This window comes from Dermacentor variabilis, chromosome 3 (assembly GCF_050947875.1).
Source record: "Dermacentor variabilis isolate Ectoservices chromosome 3, ASM5094787v1, whole genome shotgun sequence".
Classification (NCBI taxonomy): Eukaryota; Metazoa; Arthropoda; class Arachnida; order Ixodida; family Ixodidae; genus Dermacentor; species Dermacentor variabilis.
The window spans coordinates 185,394,437-185,414,598 of NC_134570.1; the positions used below are offsets into that span (position 1 = coordinate 185,394,437).

Sequence of the window (20,162 nt, forward strand, 5' to 3'; positions counted from 1 at the left end):
TTCACGAAACTCAGGAACTCGCGGAGCTAACGTTTGGTGTCCGGTCGTCGGAACTTCTCGTCATTTATAACTTTGTCTGGATAGGTTGAATACCCAAGTTCGAGATAACATGGCCAAGAAAGATCAGCTTGTGTGCTCTAAACTCTGACTTGTGCGTCTTCACCAATATTCCATGCTCATCAAGGGGCTGAAATATGAATCGCGGATGCGCCTCATGCTCATTCGGTGAACTGCTTCCGATGAGTAGGTCGTTAAGGTGTGCGCAACAGAAGTCGAGGCCGAGCAAAACGCCGATGTTAAAGCGCTGGAACGTCTGCCCTGGAGTTTCTTAGACCGAACGCCATACTGACGAACTCGAACAGGCGGAAGGATATTGTTATCGCCGTCTTCAGGATGTCTTCTAGACCGACGACAATTTGATGGCAAGCTCGAACAAGGTCAATTTTTTAAAAAATTGTCGCTTCATGTAGGCGCGCTGTGACATCATGAATGCGAGATACGGGGTAATGGTCAGGCACGGCTACTCGGTTGAGGACTCGATATTCCCCGCAGGGCATCCAGTCTTCTCGTACATACTTCGGCACCAAGTGCAGTGGACACAGCCAAATACAAGCGGACAGGCAGATATTGGCGAGCTCACCCGCCGTGGTTGCTCAGTGGCTATGGTGTTGGGCTGCTGAGCACGAGGTCGTGGGATCGAATCCCGGCCACGGCGGCCGCATTTCGATGGGGGCGCAATGCAAAACACCCGTGTGCTTAGATTTAGGTGCACGGTAAAGAACCCCAGGTGGTCAAAATTTCCGGAGTCCTCCACTACGGCGTGCCTCATAATCAGAAAGTGGTTTTGGCACGTAAAACCCCAAATATTATTATATTGGCGAGCTCGAGCGTGTGGTTGAACTCCCGTCGTGCTACTCACGCCTTCTGGGGGAAAAGGCAGCGTGGGCGTGCGGTAACGATGTGGTCGCAGACCTTGTGTTTCATGACACCTTTGATCTGTGGCAGTCGCCTCAGCTCGGAGAACTCACGGAGGCTTGCGGTGAAGCGGGTAGGGCCCGGCGGATTTTTAGATGTCTTCTCGCGCGCTTCTGCTTGTTAGAGGGGATCCTGTAAACGCCGACGGCGTACTTCGACAAGGAGCCCGAAGTGGCGTAAAAGGTCCCCTGCCAGGATAGCACACTTCACGTCAGCCACGACAAACAAAAATGGTAGGCGACCCTAATCATTGACTCAGGCGTCTCGTAGTGGCACTATGTGATGTGTGGGGCGCGACATAGTGCGGTGATCGGGACGGTCAGGAGCAGACGACAAGGAGTGCGCGCGCCGAGGCGGATTCCATGCTGGAAGAAGGAAAACAACGACGCTGAAGAGCGTCCGGCACGAGAACGCGCGGCGCATGAAAAACAACAAAAATAAGAAAAGCAACAAATTGGAAAAGACCACGGGGCGTCAGGCAGCCAATCCGAGAATGCCTAATCGGCCAGAAAGAAGAAAAAGCATGGAGCGCTGGCAGAAGGGAGTACACGCAAGGAAACGCAGAGGAGACGCCGGGGAGACGCCAGGAGAGTCCCAGGAAGCGACGGCACGAGGAGGTCAACCACCGGAGCGGGCGTTGAAGACGGGCCGTCGGGTTCCGGACCCGAGCCACCAGGACTTCACCCAACCGGGGCCTCCTGCCAACCTGTTCCTGTGCGTCGCCCGTCTACCTGAGCGTGCCGCCAGCTCCTCAAGGCCGGTGAGCTGCGCCCGTGGGCACCACGAGAACAGTCGGGCTACGAGCCCGAGTTCTACGCCTGCTGCCCGGCCGGAACGCCGCCCCCGTCTGTCGTGCCACCTGCTGCCCGAGGCCGGCGTTCGAGCTTCTGTGCCCGTGGGCAGGACAAGAGCATTCAGGCTATGGGCCCGAGCTCTACACCCAGCTGCCCGGCCAAAACGCCGCCGCCGTCTGGTCATGCCACCAAGCCGCCTGGTTTACCTCTCCGAGCCAGAGCTGGCCAGCCCCGGTCGCCCGGTCAACCAACGTACACCACGACCTTTGGTGAGACCGGCGCAACTCCTTTCGTCAGCTTGTAGCCGCGTTGCCGCGTCGAGACTGTTGTGTGTCCCTACCGCCGTGGCAAGCCCGGACTCGCGCACTACTTAGCTCCGCACTAGCCCCAAATATGTGTTTTGATGTGTATTTGAGTGTTTCTTTTATGTTTGCTATTTTCTTCTATTTAATTTTAAGCCTTCTTTAGCTCCATTAAACGTTTGTGCGTGTGTGTTCGAAACGAACAGCTTTGTCCTCAATTGGGTTCTCGGAGGCTCCGCCTAAGAGAACCATCAGAACCTCTTGAGTACACGAACCTTTGTCCCATATTAGGGTCATCACACACTAGCACATCGGCGTTGCGGTTCATTAGGTTAACTTTAAGCGAACGCAACGCACAAAGAGAACTCGGAGGCAACTGTTTTTCATTAATAAGCCGGTCAAACATCATGCTACCTTCTCTTGTGTGACATCATTAGTGACATCGTTACTACTGCTTTAGCTAAGGTGCTAGGCTGCTGAGCACCAGGTCGCGGGATCGAATCCCGGCTACGGGGGCCGCATTTCGATGAAGGCGAAATGCGAAAACACCCGTGTACTTAGATTTAGGTGCACGTTAAAGAACCACAGGTGGTCAAAATTTCTGCAGTCCTCCACTACGGCGTGCCACATAATCAGAAAATGGTTTTGGCACGGAAAACCCTCTAAGTTAATTTTAATTTTTACTACTGCTTTCTACTTCCGGGTTTCCAGGAATTTCTCCAAAGTCGTGCTCACGTGGTGTCTTTAAAGCCTACGATTGTGTCCTTTGGTGTGTCGCAATCAGTCATTTCTAATTATGTCTAACTCTAACCTTGTTTTCATCGGGTTGAATTCGACCTTGGTCTAGCCAGTGTACAAAGAACGTAAGGCGCTGGACATTAAACAAGCATTGGCTAGTTCAATGTCACACAAGCCTTGACAAGTAGCTGAAGCACAATTCTGAGTCTGTCATTGTGCTCATGCTCGTTCAAACCCCAGATAAGGATTTGATCCATGTGACGGAGAAACCTTGTGGATGCCTTGTAAAAGGAATGACATCTGTTTCTGGATTTGTTTAGGAGCAGACGCACGTCCCCACTGTAAGAAGTCGAACTATAAGCGCCCAAAAGGTTAGATTAACGTGGTGAGCTGTCTAGAATCCACACAAAGATAAATTTGTCAAACTGGAAAGTTAGCGTCCAGTTTTTAGACGATTTTGGCCCCATGATGAAGTCAGAGTAGGAATAGGATGCTGATTTCTCAGAACGTGGCGGTTCAGTATTGTAAAGTACACGCAGATTCTCACATCCCCGGAGGCTTTTCAACGGCTGCTATACGTGCACAGCGCTCAGTCGGCTCGCCAACAGGTGATATTGTTACGAGGATGTTGGGAGGATAAGACTGTATTTACAATGTATGTGCAAGCAGGCTCACTAGGTCTAAGAGGGTTGACTAGTAACAACACACAGCGGCCAGCGTCTCGCGATCTTCTTCATCTCTCTTTTTTAGCCTTCCGTAATAGAACCCTCGGGTGGTGAAGCGCGGTCTCGGCGCTTGGTAGGCGAGGAAGTGCGAGCGTAGTATGGCTTAAGCCGCGAAACGTGCACGACGTCAACATGCATCGTACTTGAGGATGGATGAAACTGCAACGGCACCATCTCGTAATTGACGTCGTTAACTTGTCGGAGGATTTCATAAGGCCCTGAGTAGCGACAGAGAAGCTTCTGGGAGTAGCCGACCCGACAGCATGGTGACCAAAGCAGTATGAAAGCACCTGGAGTGAACTGAACATTACACAAAATAAATTTCATTAACTAAAAAACTTAATGCCAGTTACTCCACTGTGCTGGAAACAATATGGACTACGTTTGCTTCGAGTAACGCAATTGCTCTTTTTTTAAAAACATGGTGCATTATAGTTGGGTCACTGTATAATTCACTCACTAACCGAAATGAGGCCAAGCCAGATGCACTCAAAGTTAGAATCAACAGCAGTCATGCGCAGCAGCGCCTATACTCGGACTCGCACTAAAACATAGAGAGAGAGGAGCGGCTGAAGTTTCTCCGGAAAGGCGAAGCAGTATTACTGATAACCAAGTATATGACAATTCCACGAAGGGAGATTACACCACCGCGAGGCAACAAATGCTTGGTGTTAAGAGAAGGCTCAGACTGTGAAACTGAACTGCCTCCTACCATGAAGTCTTGTCACCACGTCCGTGAACACTTCTTCGAGGTCACACTAAGTTCCTTCAAGTGGAACGCGTATATATATCTGGTTACGCCCACTGCAGGGCAAAGGCCTCTCCCGTACTTCTCCAACTACCCCTGTCATGTATTAATTGTGGCCATGTTGTCCCTGAAAACTTCCTAATCTTATCCGCCTACCTAACTTTCTGCCGCCCTCTGCTACGCTTCCCTTCCCTTGGAATCCATTCCGTACCTCTTAATGACCATCGGTTATCATCCCTCCTCATTACGTGTCCTGCCCATGCCCATTTCTTTTTCTCGACTTCAACTAAGATATCATTAACTCGTGTTTGTTCCCTAACTCAATCTGCTCTTTTCTTATCCCTTAACGTTACACCTATCATTCTTCTTTCCATTGCTCGTTGCGTCGTCCTCAATTTAAGTTGAACCCTTTTCGTAAGCCTCCAGGTTTCTGCCCCGTAGGTGAGTACAGGTAAGACGCAGCTGTTATAGATTTTTCTCTTGAGGGATAATGGCAACCTGCTGTTCATGATCTGAGAATCTCTGCCAAACGCACCCCAGCCCATTCTGATTCTTTTGATTATTTCAGTCTCATGATCTGGATCCGCCGTCACTATCTGGTCTAAGTAGATGTATTCCCTTACCACTTCCAGTGCCTCACTACCTATCGTAAATTGCTGTTCTCTTCCGAGACTGTTAAACATTGCTTTAGTTTTCTGCAGATTAATTTTTAGACCCACCCTTCAGCTTTGCCTCTCCAGGTCAGTGAGCATGCATTGCAGTTGGTCCCCTGAGTTACTAAGCAAGGCAATATCATCCGCGAATCGTAAATTACTAAGGTATTCTCCATTAGCTCTTATCCCCTATTCTTCCCAATCCAGGTCTCTGAATACCTCCTGTAAACACGCTGTGAATAGCATTAGAGAGATGGTATCTCCCTGCCTGACGCCTTTCTTTATTGGGATTCTGTTACTTTCTTTATTGAGGCCTACGGTGGCTGTGGAGCCGCTATAGATATCTTTCAGTATCTTTACATACGGCTCGTCTAACACCCTGATTCCGCAATGCCTCCATGATTGCTGAGGTTTCGACTGAATCAAACGCTTTCTCGTAATAAATGAAAGCTATATATAAAGGTTGGTTATATTCCGCACATTTTTCTATCACGTGATTGATAGTGTGAATATGGTCTATTGTTGAGTAGCCTTTACGGAATACTGCCTGGCTGCCTGGTTGATGGAAGTCTAAGGTGTTCCTGATTCTATTTGCAATTACCTTAGTAAATGCTTTGTAGGCAACGGACAGTAAGCTGATCGGTCTATAATTTTTCAAGTCTTTGGCGTCCCCTTTCTTATGGATTAGGATTATGTTAGCGTTTTTCCGGGATTCCGGTACGCTCGAAGTGATGAGGCATTGCGTATACAGGGTGACCAGTTTCTCTAGAACAATCTGTCCACCATCCTTCAACAAATCTGCTGTTACCTGATCCTCCCCAGCTGCCTTCCCCCTTTGCATAGGTCCCAAGGCTTTCTTCAATAATTCCGGCGTTACCTGTGCGATTTCGAATTTCTCAAGGCTATTCTCTCTTCCATTATCGTCGTCGGTGGCACTGGTACTGTACAAATCTCTATAGAACTCCTCAGCCACTTGAACTATCTCATCCATATTAGTAATGATATTGCCGGCTTGTCTCTTAACGCATACATCTGATTCTTGCCAATTCCTAGTTTCTTCTTCACTGCTTTTAGGCTTCCTCCGTTCTTGAGAGCATGTTCAATTCTATCCATACTATACTTCCTTATGTCAGCTATCTTACACTTGCTGATTAACTTCGGAAGTTGTGCCAGTTATATTTTAGCTGTAGGGTTAGAGGCTTTCATACATTGGCGTATCTTGATCAGATCTTTCGTCTCCTGCGATAGCTTACTGGTATCCTGTCTAAGGGAGTTACCACCGACTTCTATTGCACACTTCTTAATGATCCCCACAAGGTTGTCATTCATTGCTTCAACACTAAGGTCCTCTTCCTGAGTTAAAGCCGAATACCTGTTCTGTAGCTTGATCCGGAATTCCTTTATTTTCCCTCTTACCACTAACTCATTGATCGGCTTCTTATGTACCGGTTTCTTCTGTCCCCTCCTCAAGTCTAGGCTAATTCGAGTTCTTACCATCCTATGGTCACTGCCGCGCACCTTGCTGAACACGTCCACATCTTGTATGATGCCAGGGTTAGCGCAGTGTATGAAGTCTATTTCATTTCTAGTCTCGCCGTTCGGGCTCTTCCACGTCCACTTTCGGCTATCCCGCGTGCGAAAGAAGGTATTCATTATCCGCATATCATGCTGTTTTGCAAACTCTACTAATAACTCTCCCCAGCTATTCCTAGTGCCTATGCTATATTCCCCCCCTGCCTTGTCTCCAGCCTGCTTCTTCCCTATCTTGGCATTGAAGTCGCCCATAAGTATAGTGTATTTTGTTTTGACTTTACCCACCGCCGATTCCATATATATATATATATATATATATATATATATAACCCGCCGTGGTTGCTCAGTGGCTATGGTGTTGGGCTGCTGAGCACGAGGTCGCGGGATCGAATCCCGGCCACGGCGGCCGCATTTCGATGGGGGCGAAATGCGAAAACACCCGTGTGCTTAGATTTAGGTGCACGTTAAAGAACCCCAGGTGGTCAAAATTTCCGGAGTCCTCCACTACGGCGTGCCTCATAATCAGAAAGTGGTTTTGGCACGTAAAACCCCAAATATTATTATTATATATATATATATATATATATATATATATATATATATATATATATATATATATATATATGTATGTATATATACGTAAAGAAATTGAGTGGTGCTACAAGGTAAGAGAACAAGTATTTCATTTCAACAGTTTCGATCGGTGGACCGATCTTCATCAGGGTTTACAAAAAAAATGGCACTTCGGCCCTGGTAGTGAAGACACCAGGCCCGGTGCCCGGTCGTTCTCAGATACATCAACCCGAGAGGAACAGTTGTGACAGTGATTGATTTTGGCGCTTTGGCAGATTTACAGCTGCCTGTGGCAGCTATGCAGGGCAAGAGGAAGGCGGAATCACATGTATGTGGAGCAAGGAGGTCACTGAGGAAAAAAAGAAAACAGAAAGAAAGAAAAGGAAAGAAAAAGAAAAACGCGCGCAGGAGGAGGGAGACGTAAGTCGGAGAGTGAGGGGGGCGGGAAGTTGCGGCAGCTAGGTTCCCGTGCACCCGAGACAAGGGGGGAAAAACGGTCGCTCCGCAGCCCCAGTGCGTGTGCTGCCATTGTAGCGGGAGAGAGGGCAAGTTTAATCGGGTAACGGGGGGCACAATAAAGAAGGAGCCCAGAAGGAAGACAGAAGAGCGGCAACTTGTGGAAAGGTACACAGTGTCACAGTAAACATATACAAGGCAACTCTGTATTCCAGCTACGGTGCGAAAAAAATATATAGTTCCAAAAGGAATATATGCGTGGGATTCGCAAAGCAAGTGCGCCCTTGGGCTTAGATTTAGGGGGGCGAGTTAAATAGCCTCCTTGTGGTCCAGTTTTTGAATGTTTAACAGGCAACTGACATCAAGTCAGCTCGTGCGTATTTCAAGTAGGCGATAGGTCACTCAGAATGACCACTTCGGTGGCAGGGTCCAGAAAACTGAATTTATTGGTTTTCCGCTCGCCCCCTTGAGGCGCATGCGGAGGCATGAGCAAGCAGTTATTAGCCAGCATCTCAATTTTAGAGTACAGAACATGTATTCGCGTTTCCTATGCACTTTCACGGCATATCCCGGAGGCACGTCAGCCGCCCCGGACTCTCATTAATTCTTTTAGTGTACGTTCCTAATTTATGGATGAAAAAAAGATTCTCTCTGCTCGCGTGCACGGGTGTGTTGGAAACCAGATTGCAAGAGCACAACGCTCACGCGTTCAAAGGAGTGATCTGGTAGCCGAACGTGCCTGGAGAAGGGTAAATTCGGGAGACTTTTCACATGCGCGCGGTGATTGTTGAACCGCAGGCGGAAAGGGGTTTCTGTTTGTCCGATATATTCCTGCTTACACACCTCGCATCGAATTTTGTACATGACGTTACTGGAATCACAGTCAAGATTCTCATTAATTTTATATACGAAGGACGACTTCGATGCTTCAGGCGTGTCTGCTGTTGTCATGTGACGGCATACCTTGCAACGAGGTTTCTCACATGGTTGACAGCCCTTGGGCGTGTTTGACTTCTCTGTCCTCGCCCTGCCTAACAAATGCCTTAAATTTTTCTTTCTTCTATACACAACCCGAGGCGGCTGCTTGAAGATAGTAGCGAGTCGAATGCTCTGTTTCATGATATTGAAATGGCGGGTGAGAATGGCATTGACCCGCGGAGCACCGGTAGTGTATGTGAGGACCAAGTTCGGATCTGATTGTGTATTGGTATTGCTAACCCTTTCTCCCATTATATGTGCTCGATCTAAGCTGCGGGCGCGTTCAATGGCATCGTCTACTATTTTTGGTGGATATTTTTGGCGTATGAGAGCAGATTTCAGTTCCTCCGCGTGTCGCTCATATTGCGCAAATTCGGAACAGACTCTTCTGTATCAGTGGGCCTGGGAGTAGGGAATGCCTGCTTTGCAGTGATGGGGGTAGCTACTATAAAAATGCAGATATTGCTGACGGTCTGTCGGCTTTTTGTAAAGAGGACGTGGAAATGCGACCGCCACTCAGTGACAGAGTGACGTCGAGGAAGTGAATACTATCTTGGGAGAAGTTGTGCCTAAAGCAGATTGACGGGTGCAGAGAATTGAACTTGGAAATGAAGTCTAAGAGACTTTGTTCATTGTTGGCCCACACAAAGAAAATGTCATCCAGGAACCGCTTATAAAATATTGGTTTTACGACCGAGTTTGCGAGGAAGGGTATTTCTATAGATGTCATAAAGATATTTGCATAATTTGGCGCCATCTTCGTTCCCATGGCGGTTTCGCTGATTTGCAAATAATGCTTGTCCTCGAACTCAAACTGATTATATTTCAGTACTAGATTTAGAAGAGTCTCAACTGTATCTTTATCTAATTGTCTAGGTTGGCTGGAGCCCGCGTTAGCTGAAACTGCGGAAGCTATGCCCTCTGCGTGAGGTATGTTCGTGTACAAAGATGCGACATCCATAGTGACCAAGTAACCCCCGGCCGGTACCGTCAAGTTTGATACCTCCCAAAGGAAGTCATTCGTGTCTCTAATGTACGAGGGGAATGAAGATGGGATGTACTTAATGAGACAGTCAATAAAGCTGGATATTTTCTCAGTCACTGTTCCATTACTGGAAACGATAGGCCGACCGGGATTGTTTATTTTGTGAATTTTGGGTAGTAGGTAGAAACGGCCGCCTTCCTCTTGCCCTGCATAGCTGCCAAAGGCAGCTGTAAATCTGCCAAAGCGCCAAAATCCATCACTGTCACAACTGTTCCTCTCGGTTTGATGTATCTGAGAACGACCGGGCACCCGGTCTGGTGTCTTCAATACCAGGGCCGAACTGCCATCTTTTTTTTTTGTAAACCCTGATGAAACTCGGTCCACCGATCGAAACTGTTGAAATTAAATACTTGTTCTGTTTACCTTGTAGCATCACTCAAGTACTTTACGTTTGAAAGGTAGCCTGAAGAACCCCTGTTTGCCTACTATATATATATATATATATATATATATATATATATATATATATATATATATATATATATATATATATATATATATATATATGTATATATATATATATATATGCGGGGTTCGGAAAGCTGTTCGGGCCCCAGCGCCCATACCCGTGAAAATGTAAACTTCCCGCTATGCGCCAACTAGTTTGGGGACCGGATGCAACTTTGTTCACGGATGGCACTTCCTTGTGGAGCCCGGCTTGTTGATGATGAACGCTCTCGAGACTTTTGAAGAGCGAGGTCTCCGTCGAGTTGTAGCCTTGCGGATAGGTGCTTATCTTTTATTCTAACTACCAGGCGGTCGCGCACGAACTCTTCTCGTAGAGAGTCGTAGTCGCAATTCTTGGAAAGCGTGGGAAGCGAAGCTACGAAATCGTCGGCTGACTCACCGTCTTGTTGCACTCTTTTAAATCTGGCTCATTCAAAAGATTACGTTGCGTCACACGCCGGCGTTTTCTTGCTGTCGTCATCCTTCCCACTGTGGATGACGAGTAGTCGATGCCCGCTGGTAGCATTTGTTCATCCGAAACCATGTTGTAGCCGGGACGGAAGAGCGAGATGGCCAGACAATGAGTCACATAACTACACGTTTTATGGCCTCTCAGACATGTTTTATCTAAAGAAGAAGCACGCTCTGCCAGATCACCGACCCCGCACCGTCAAGGGGAACTATCCAGCTCCGTGTTCACCAGCAGACTGCATCTAGAAGGAAAACCTACAATATGATGACATGGTTAGGTTGCCTCTCTTTTGCCAGGTCATCCACGGCTTGAGGTTAAGATAATTAATTCTTTCTATGAGATCAACTGATGGTACACCTAAGCACATGTCCCCCAATTCAGCCATGTTTGCCACTTCTAATACTTTACGTGTCAATTTCATGGCATTCCTTGCTACTACGCAGCATTTCGAGTACTAGTGCTTGCACCCGCAGTTTCAGCACTGGAGGCTAAGATGGCCCGCATCGCGGTTTCGCACATTGTTGGCATGCTCGAGCAGCCAAGAATTCACACATCGTCCCGTCTGGCCAATGTAGATTTTACCTAAGGCTAAAGGCAGCACATAGACAACGTTAGTTTTGCAGTCAACAAAGCCCCTCTGTGCTCTATCTTGCAAACAGTTTTCTCAGCTTTTCAGTAGCTGGCTTTGCACACTATAAATGCATATTTGGGCACTTGAAACACGACCATAACGTTCGTTGTGTTCTCAATCTTAAGTCGATGCGATAAATCATGTATGTAATGAATCACTGCGTATTTTCTTTGTTTTTTTTTCACTGATTTTGTGCATTGCCGTCTTTGCGGTGAGGCGGCTACGTTTGCAAGTTTTAAGCAAACATTCAGCTACTCTTTGATCACCGACGGTGGGTACCCAGTATTTTTGAGGCGCTCAGATTGCTCGAGAAAACTGCTTTGGCACTTTTTTACCACAGAAGCATTACTGCACATTGACGATTCGTTTTTGACTAAGCATTTTGAGAAAGTTACCAGTTATCTCCAAAAATAGTCGTATAATATATTACAGACTTTCTCAGTGTGCGTCAAAGGCGTGCATTTTTGTTTACCACAACATGAGCCGATCTTCTACATTCAACAAATATTGAGGCTGATGATGAATTGAAATTTGTGAACCCGTTTTGTGTACCATTGCAAGCTTTTCTGGAGGTTCTGTCTTCCGAATTGCGAGTGACATTTTTGGACTGGAACGCTAACATTCTTCTTCAAGAAGAAAAAGAAACTCCCTTGGTTCATGAATAGCGCCCATTCAAGTGACTTGTACCTTGCCCGCGTCAACAAAAAGTTGAAATTAAACTTTTCAGTTTAATTGTCATAAAGTTGCGCCGGTACATTGATGACTATCATGTCTTCTTAGATAGAACCAGATTTTGTTACGATGTTTCTCAGCTACTTAACGTTTCGAAAAAGCGCCTTCATCCGCTTTTAAACACCCACGAAATGCCTGAAAATTAAAATCTCACATTCCTTGATATTCGAATGTGTGTTGCGATAGACCATGCAAGTGTCTTTTTATATCAGCCTGGGGCCAATAAGCTGTTGTTGTCATGTTTGTCTGGCCATTCCAAGTTCGTAAAGAGTGGTATTGAGAAACGATCTCTGTTTAACGCTCTTCTTTTTTCCTATATTCATACGTGTCAAAATAGTTTTGCCGCCCGAACTGAGCGCCTGAAAAATGCCGAGTACTCACAGTCAGTAATCACATCAGTAGCTGAAGATTTGCTAAAAACTTTCAAAGACGGCCGCGTGAGCGCACGGACTGTTGCGCCACAAATGGAGCAGGAAAAGAAAGAAAAATGCGCAGTGGTACCAAACATGCATTACGTCTCGCACGCGCTTACGAAGACTTGGAATACCGCCAACAATACCGCCGTGTTTTCAGTGTGAAAGAGACGATTAGTCCGTGCAAAGCCAGCTACCGAAAAGCTGAGAAAACCGGTTGCCAGATTAAGCAGAGAGGGGTTATTTTTTGATCGCCATACCAATGTCGTGCAGGCGCTGCGTTTAGCCTTTGGAATAAAGTACATCGGCCAGACGAGACGATGTGTGACTGACAGGTTGGGGGAGCGTGCCATAATATGCGAAACGGCGATGCGGTTCATATTAGCATGCACTGCAGAAACCACACCTGCAAACCCCAGCACCTGAAAGGTTACGTAGAATTAAGCTGTGTCACGAAATTAACACGAGAGAGAACAGAAGCGGATAACACCGCTAAATTGAGGGACGTGTTCGTAAGCGCCCCATTAGTTGAACTAACAAAAAAAAATATCTTACCGTCAAACGGATTGAAATCCGGGACAGTCGGTACGTAATTGAGGGAAAAAAAAACCAGCCACAAAGAACAAAAGACAAGATAGGTTCGCACTACGATGACTGGACTATCAGCTGAGCTTTATTAGAAAAGGCGTAGTCCCAGGAAGGCCAGCAGAGCATGCGCAACAGCCTCGCTAATCACAGAGCATGAAAATAGACGATATCGCATCTATCTTGACTGACCTAAAAATGCGAATTCGTTTTTCAAGTTAGCGCACCGAGGTTTTACTAATGCAATCGTCACCTAATAAATGCCGTGTCTAATAAAGCTCAGTTAATAGTCCAGTCAATGTGCTGTGCACCTCTCTTCTTGTCTTTTATCCTTTGTGACGGGTTTTTTCCTTCAACTTAACGTCAAGCTATGATCGACTCGGGGAAAAGGGCAACCTAACCATCTCATAAACTTGTAGGTTTACACTCACTGATAATCGTTTTGACATCAAAATATTACAAATGCGGTTGCGCAGGTTGTTACTAAAACACGATACATTTCAATGAGACGCGTATGAAAATAAATCTGCTGGAAGTTAGCGCCTCTCTTCATTCGTTTTTCACTCTGTCCTTGCCTTGTGTTGTGCGCTAGATGCAGCAATGGAACTCCAATAAGGCCAAACTTACGTTATTTCATGGTGTCATGCATGTAAAATCACACATGAAAACTTTTCACTTGTGACCGCTGAAACCCTTTGTCAAAACGCCGGAGTGGCAGTGAGGAAGTGTGGCAACAGCAGTGAGCGAATTAAATTTTGTGCTGCTTGTCACTTCAACGCGAAATGGCGAGAATACAGGGCACGCAAAGCTATCAGCACTCAGCGCACTCTGTCCCCATCGCAGACCATTTTCGACATAGGCCCTGCGCCCACGGCATACGCACCTTCCGCCGAAGTAGAACGCTCCCCTCCCTCCCCTCCCCCCGTTTCCCTTCGCACCACGGAAGACGGCGCGCTTCTTCCCCAGTGCGCAAGATTGAGCCGCCAGCGTCAGCTCACCTCCGCACGCTTTCACCCGCACCTACAGCATATGGCGCGCGGCGACGGAGCTATCGCCCTTGTAATCTAACCGGAACATCACAGCGACGTCGACAGCAATGAAAAGTACAAAAATGCGCCTGGAGTGCCCATAAAATTGCTACAGCAAAAAAAAAAAAGTATTCTTTAGGGGGAGCAGGTATCCACACACCAGCCGCGTTTCTGTAGCATCGCTTATTTACTTATCAACGCAAAGTGTCTCGAGCGGCCAGACACGTGGCAAGTTCGCGCGTATTCGCAGGAATGTTTGCTTTAGGAAAGGTACTTTAACCGACATGTATTGAGCAACAGAAAGCTGCATCGGCAGTTTCCCATGTTGCTTTTCCATTTCCCCATTGACACTTTTTTGAGAAGCCTAATAATTAATTAGGATGTTTATATGATTAGGCGGAATGCAAAACATATTCTGAGTATTACTAAGTGATGGAAAAAATCATTGCCATGGTGCAATCCAGCTACATCGCATTTGCACATTTTAAATCTTGGTGCAGTTAGCTTTGGCACCCTATGTGGAGAGACATATATATATAAAATCATATTTTCCCATAATAGTCATGAAGAAAACAGCAGCAGAACTGTGAATGACAAAACTAAGTTTTATTGGGCGAACCTGTGCCCACAACAGCAAACGACACTGAAACAACAAAGATAGCGGGGAACACAGTCGGCGATCGTGAAAAATCTGATCTGCTCGTTTTTAGGGCTGCCACCATTTGTTAATGGGGTCAAATGTCTGCAATCTTCAACAGCGTCTACTTGGAGCTCGAACAAGGTTGAGCATCGTGTTGGGTTTGCCAGGTAAGAGGCGCTGATGTAATAACAATAACAGATGTTTAATACGTAATTACGGGTGAGCACTGCTCTCCGAGACAAAAAAAAAGTACAGAAACGTTCGGCGTGCCTGCTCTTGCATACAGCGCAAAAGATGTGTCTCCACGTGGCGACTCGCTGGTTTTCTTGTATCATCTGCCATTCGGGTAACCTCATGCTCTATTCCCCCATGGCAAAGGGCCTTGTCAGGTCAGGTCGAGTGAGCCCACACAAAGGACTACGGAGAGAAACCGCTCCTTGGCGTAGTAGTGATGAGCGTATGTAACGTCGCGTCAGTCCACGCAGATGAACAGGGATATAAAGCACACTATGACGTAGAGGTGGGGAACGTAGGAGAGAGGAGAGTAGGATTCGCACGGGTGCATAACCCCCGTCGCAAACATCCGACAGACAAGTATTTTAATGCTCACAAGCATGACGATTAGGCTCGTCGTGTTTCAGCGCGTTTGGCGTACGCTTCATTCATTGCCGCGCAACGTCAACCGTAACAGACTGCCCTGCCGCTGATGCAGATACCGATGGGCAGTGGGCGACATCCGCTGGCCTGAGGGATGTCGCGGGTTGGTGCTTGTAGTCTTAGTCGGTTGCCACACCGCTCTCTGGAGCACGAAGTACTGTGGGCGTTTTACCACGTCGCTCAGCGTCACGGTCCGGGTCTTAGTGGCCTCAGAAATCTCTTTACCAGTTTCCAGTTCAGAGCACGCTTCTGCAGAACTACACCGAGACTCAGCCGCTCAGTCAGCAAGCGTGAGACAACTTTTTGCTGAGCTTTTGCTGAACTTTTCTCTCTGAAATGTTTCAGTTTTACAGAACATACAGCAGAACTAAATACAAACATCGATTTGTTATGCGCTTCACAAGACATGACTCAACGCAACTTCACAAACCAAAATAGGGCCCTTCCAATCCCTACGTAATGAAGAACGAACAAAAATGCTAAATTTGGGAAATGTCTGAGGCTTATTCTAGAGCCAGGGGCTTCGACTCAAACCATCGGCATTGCCATTGACAGTGCGCGTTTTAAAGAGTGTCTCAAAAATATTTCTGCAAAGCGGGACTTCCACGCAGGAGATGGCCATGTTTCGAAGACTTTGCCTGCAACCACTTAAGAGGACAATGATCCTTTTCAACGGAGAACATCTAGCGCGCAAGATAGCAAGAGAATTTTTCACCACCCCCTACTAGACACGCGCACACTTTCTCAGGAGCGTTGTACGGTGTTCTTGATTAGTGAGTTTTCGACTTGCGTAAATATCGGTTGTTCCTCCTCGTTCTCTGCTTTTAGCATAGCACGACGCCCATGACTCACTCGTTCGCATAGCATTGAACTACAATGCCCATCTTGTAGTTCGGCGATCTTAGCATGGGCTGACCCGTCAGCGCGTTCTTCATGGCACTGAAAGAGGATTGCTTCTTTTCGGCCGAGAGGACCCTCAGTGGCCCAGTTTTACGAAGAGCATCAACATGAGCTAGTTCAGAATAACCAGGTGTGTACCGCTGATAGCACCTGAAGATCTCGTAAAAAAGATCAGACATCCGTATTTGTGCAAGGCTGCGGAAAATCTGTTACTGCAGCCACCTTTAGCTAAGAAAGCTGGCGGCAGCCCTGTACAATTACATGACCGAGATAGATGACATCTTCTAACCAAGGCAAGGCGAACTATTTTCGTCGCAACACATTGTCAGCAAGGCTTGGGAAAAATTACTGTGCTATTTCCAAACCGAAGTTTTGGATCTTAGGGCGGAACGTTCGCAACGGAGATATGAAGGCGGGATATTTACTAGCCTGCTCTGTCAGAAGAACCTACCAGAAGCCTCAAACTAGCTACAGGGTAGAATTATTCAGCCGCTACTAACTTTCTCGGTGCCCTCTTCGATGCTTGGTTTAGGATAAGTCTAACCTTTGGTGCTTGCGTTAAGCCTGCGGTAATCTACGTAAGGACGCAGATCCTTGCCCGGCACCTTAGCTAAGATCAAAGGTGAGGTGTAGTCGCTGACGCAATGCTCGATCGCAACTGGAGTCAACATATTTTTTTCAGCACTGCATCCAGAACCTCACGTGGACACTCGATATCCCTTTAAACGTAAAGGCTCCGAAAAAAGTTAGCTCGAGGAAGGGTGTAAGAACCATTTTCCTCCTTGGATTATCTACTAATTAGTCACGAAACTATTGCAGGATTTCCTGAAACTCCGTCATGTGCTCATGCTCCCGCTGGGCTTTAGAGACTAGTTCCATAATTAGTTGATCCCTAATCACTCCATTACTGACTGACGTGAGCCCTGGAAGCTCTACCGGAATCTGTTGGGGAACGTTTACCATCATGCAAACTTCTTCCCGTTCCCTTTAAGGTTTGAACAGGTCACACTGAAAAGTCTCGTGTCTTCCGCTTTCTAGGCAAGCTAATAACGTTGTTCATGTCAGACAGTTTCTGAACGTCGTTTTCTGGAACGAAGAGCATCCCACTGCACATCGAGCTTGTTTTTCTGCAGCGGTCGCAGAATCATTACCTTAGTGCCGACTTCAAATCAACGGGTCCTGGCTGTCCTGTCGTAATACATCTTGGACCTATGCTGTGCTTCAGACATGACATCTTCTGACAACTTCTTCGCCTTCCTTATGCGCTCTGGTAGTTTAAGTTCGTATTCTACGACAACTGGGTCTTTCCCGCGCCCTTCCTTTGATTCGCGCAGCGTACGCAGCGGCGATCTCAGCTAGTGGTTGTATACAAGCTCTGCTAGAAAAGGACCGGCTGCTTTATGCGGCGCAGTCCTCAACGGGAACACGGTAGCAGGCAAGCACATCTCTCGGTCTGTCGTCCTTTCGAAGCATTAGACCCTTAACGCGCCCTTCATATAAAGTGTAGCTTCTCTATGGAGTTTTACGGCGGATGGTACTCTGAGCTTTGAATAAATCTTAGCCCAGATCCTTCTAAAAACCCCATCGTTAGGTCACTAGTAAAGACGGTGCCTTAGGCAGACTGTACGGGAAAACTAACATGCGGGAATAGCGAGAGGAACGCATTAACTATTTGAACCGAACTAAGTTGTTTAAGTGGGAACGCTTCTGGGAATTCAGTGGCGGGCCAAATCGCCGTCAGGATATGGAGGTATCTCGAGGCCTTTACTAGAAGTGGGCGTACTGTGTCGATTACGAGCCGGCGAAAAGGTGCAGTGATGATCGTCACTAGCTTCCTCGGCGCGCTTGCCTCTTCGCCCAAATTCGCCGCGCGCTCACATGGGTCGCAAATTCTTACAAACTGCTCTTCGTCGCGAAAACAACGTTGCCAATAACACTGCTGTAATAGTCGATGCTTAGTTTTCTTGACAGGTGACCAACCAGAGAGATTCCATGCGGCAAGGGCAAAATATCCTGTCGATAAGCCTGACGCACCGCCTACTGGTCAAAGGTGACACCCCTGCGATCTACATACTTCGGGCACAGTAGGCCGCCTCTCAGAAAAATTCACGTTTTCCGTGCAACACCTTCATTTAGGTGGCTTCGGATGTTTCGCAGGCTATAGTCCTTGTTTTGCTCGTACTTCCAAGCTAAACTGACTATGTCTAACAGCCGCCGCAGGCCTTCCGACGTAGGTGCCACAAGCAAATTTGGCGACTGCTCTTCCAGTAACTCGGCTGCTGCCACTAGCGGGACCTGTGCCGGCGCGGTTCTAAGCTCCTGTGGTTCCGACGTGACGGTATTTTCGATCTCCGCTTTCAGTGGTTTTGAACAGCCGCCCACCTCAGTGAGTGCGGTTTCCGCGATTGCTTTTGCAGATAGCAAAAGCTTTCGATCTCGTTAGTGCTATCACGCTAACCTCCCCGAAAATTAACCCAAGGTTCACGGCCAGAATCTGGTCCGACCTACTTGAGAATAGGTGAAGGCACTGCGGAGGAAGCGGACTCTATACTGCATGTCCATCTCAAATGAGCCGAAAGGAAGATATGTTTTCGACCGGAAGACATGCACTGTGAACTTCTGCAGCTTGCTTAATCAAGGCGCATTACCCGTGCACCTCTCGGGTTCCACATAAGAGCAGTGAACCATGTCCATAGTGGCCGCGGGGTCACGCAGTACGGGACATGGTTTCCCGTTTATCTCAAGGTCGCGCGTATATGGTTTGAGCAGCCTCATGTTGTCGCCATCGCAATCGACCGATAAAAACATTACCTTTCCTTGTCACGTTGCGCAGCACTGTGCCCTGGCTCGTTACAGTAGTAGCGAAGAAAGAAGTTCCTTGCCTACAATTTCTTATGCTGCTCTGCGTTAAGTTCAGAGGCTCCTCCCCACCAGGAAATATTAACATATTTAAGGTACCTTCAATCATAGGCTCGTCCTTTCTTCTTTCGGGCACTACGTTCCGCCTGACCAACATGAAATTGGGATGGCCTTTTCGACCGCCGCTGCCATGGCAACCTCGTCATGTACCAAATTCCTCGGCTAGTTCTTCTTGTGCTCGTTCTTTCTTTGATTCATTGCATACACACAATACACAATATTGTTTAAGCCAGTAGCCTTGGTGGCTAGTTTGGCGTTCAGTAACAAAATAGACATAAAAATAACAGCGCACCTATCGTATGCGACAGCTTAAACACTCGTAATTAAAATATTTTTACTGGGAAAATATCGGATAAACAACAACAGGGGAGGCAAATAGAAAATGCCAGCATTGAAGCAAGTTTTCTTTTAAACATTGTACAAAGATTTGCCTAGTATTGACAATGTAAGGGAGTGCGTTCCATGTTATAGCATTGTTGTACTCCACGAGTGTCTGTCCATATACATTGTGACATGGTGGTAAGGTAATACGGTTCTTAGCAACTGCCCACGTGTTTCGTGCTGGAAAATTGTGATGGGTAGTGGATTAATAAATATATTATTGCGTTACCTCCCTGGTGAATTTTTATATTATACGCCTCACTGTACAGCAGAACACGAAGTAATTGAACTGAGGTTTACTTGGATCAGTAGGTTTAGAAAGGTAACTATTCCTAGCGCCCGTTTTTGAATACCCACGACAGGTTCTACATAGGTATTGTACGTACTGCCCCAAGACTCTAAACAATAATATAGGTGACTCTGTATAAATGCAAACTATCCGTAAAGCATGAGGGTCAGAACAATGACGGGCTTTTAACAGTACATGACAACCATACGCCAATTTGGACCATACCTTACCAATTTGATAATTCCAATGCATATCTGATTCAAACTAAACTCCTAGATACTTGTAGCGGCATGCTCTGTTCAACGGGCAATCATTAAAGAATATAGACAGGGAGTCCCCCACAATGCCTTTCCTTCCTTCTGGAATGGAAGACTACAATGTTGGTTTGGCGATGTTAAGTGTGCGCTGATTCTGTGTGAATGATTTCCTGACACGACCAAGTTATTGATTACTTTTGCCCTATAGTTTTTCGATAGTGTCCCCAACAAAAAACCAAAGCCGTATCATCTGCGAATAATAAAACTTCAGAGGACGTTAACAGCGACGCA

At 46.9% G+C, this 20,162-nt stretch overlaps 1 long non-coding RNA gene across 1 annotated transcript in view; it reads left to right on the forward strand.

Moving 5' to 3' along the window:
• The first annotated feature begins 1,997 nt into the window (after positions 1 to 1,997).
• The window catches only part of LOC142574362 (uncharacterized), a 69,044-nt gene continuing 50,879 nt past the window's right edge, over positions 1,998 to 20,162 (forward strand). The window contains exon 1 of the long non-coding RNA XR_012826513.1: positions 1,998 to 2,038. This is a non-coding gene — a long non-coding RNA (uncharacterized LOC142574362). The remainder of the gene's footprint in view (positions 2,039 to 20,162) is intronic.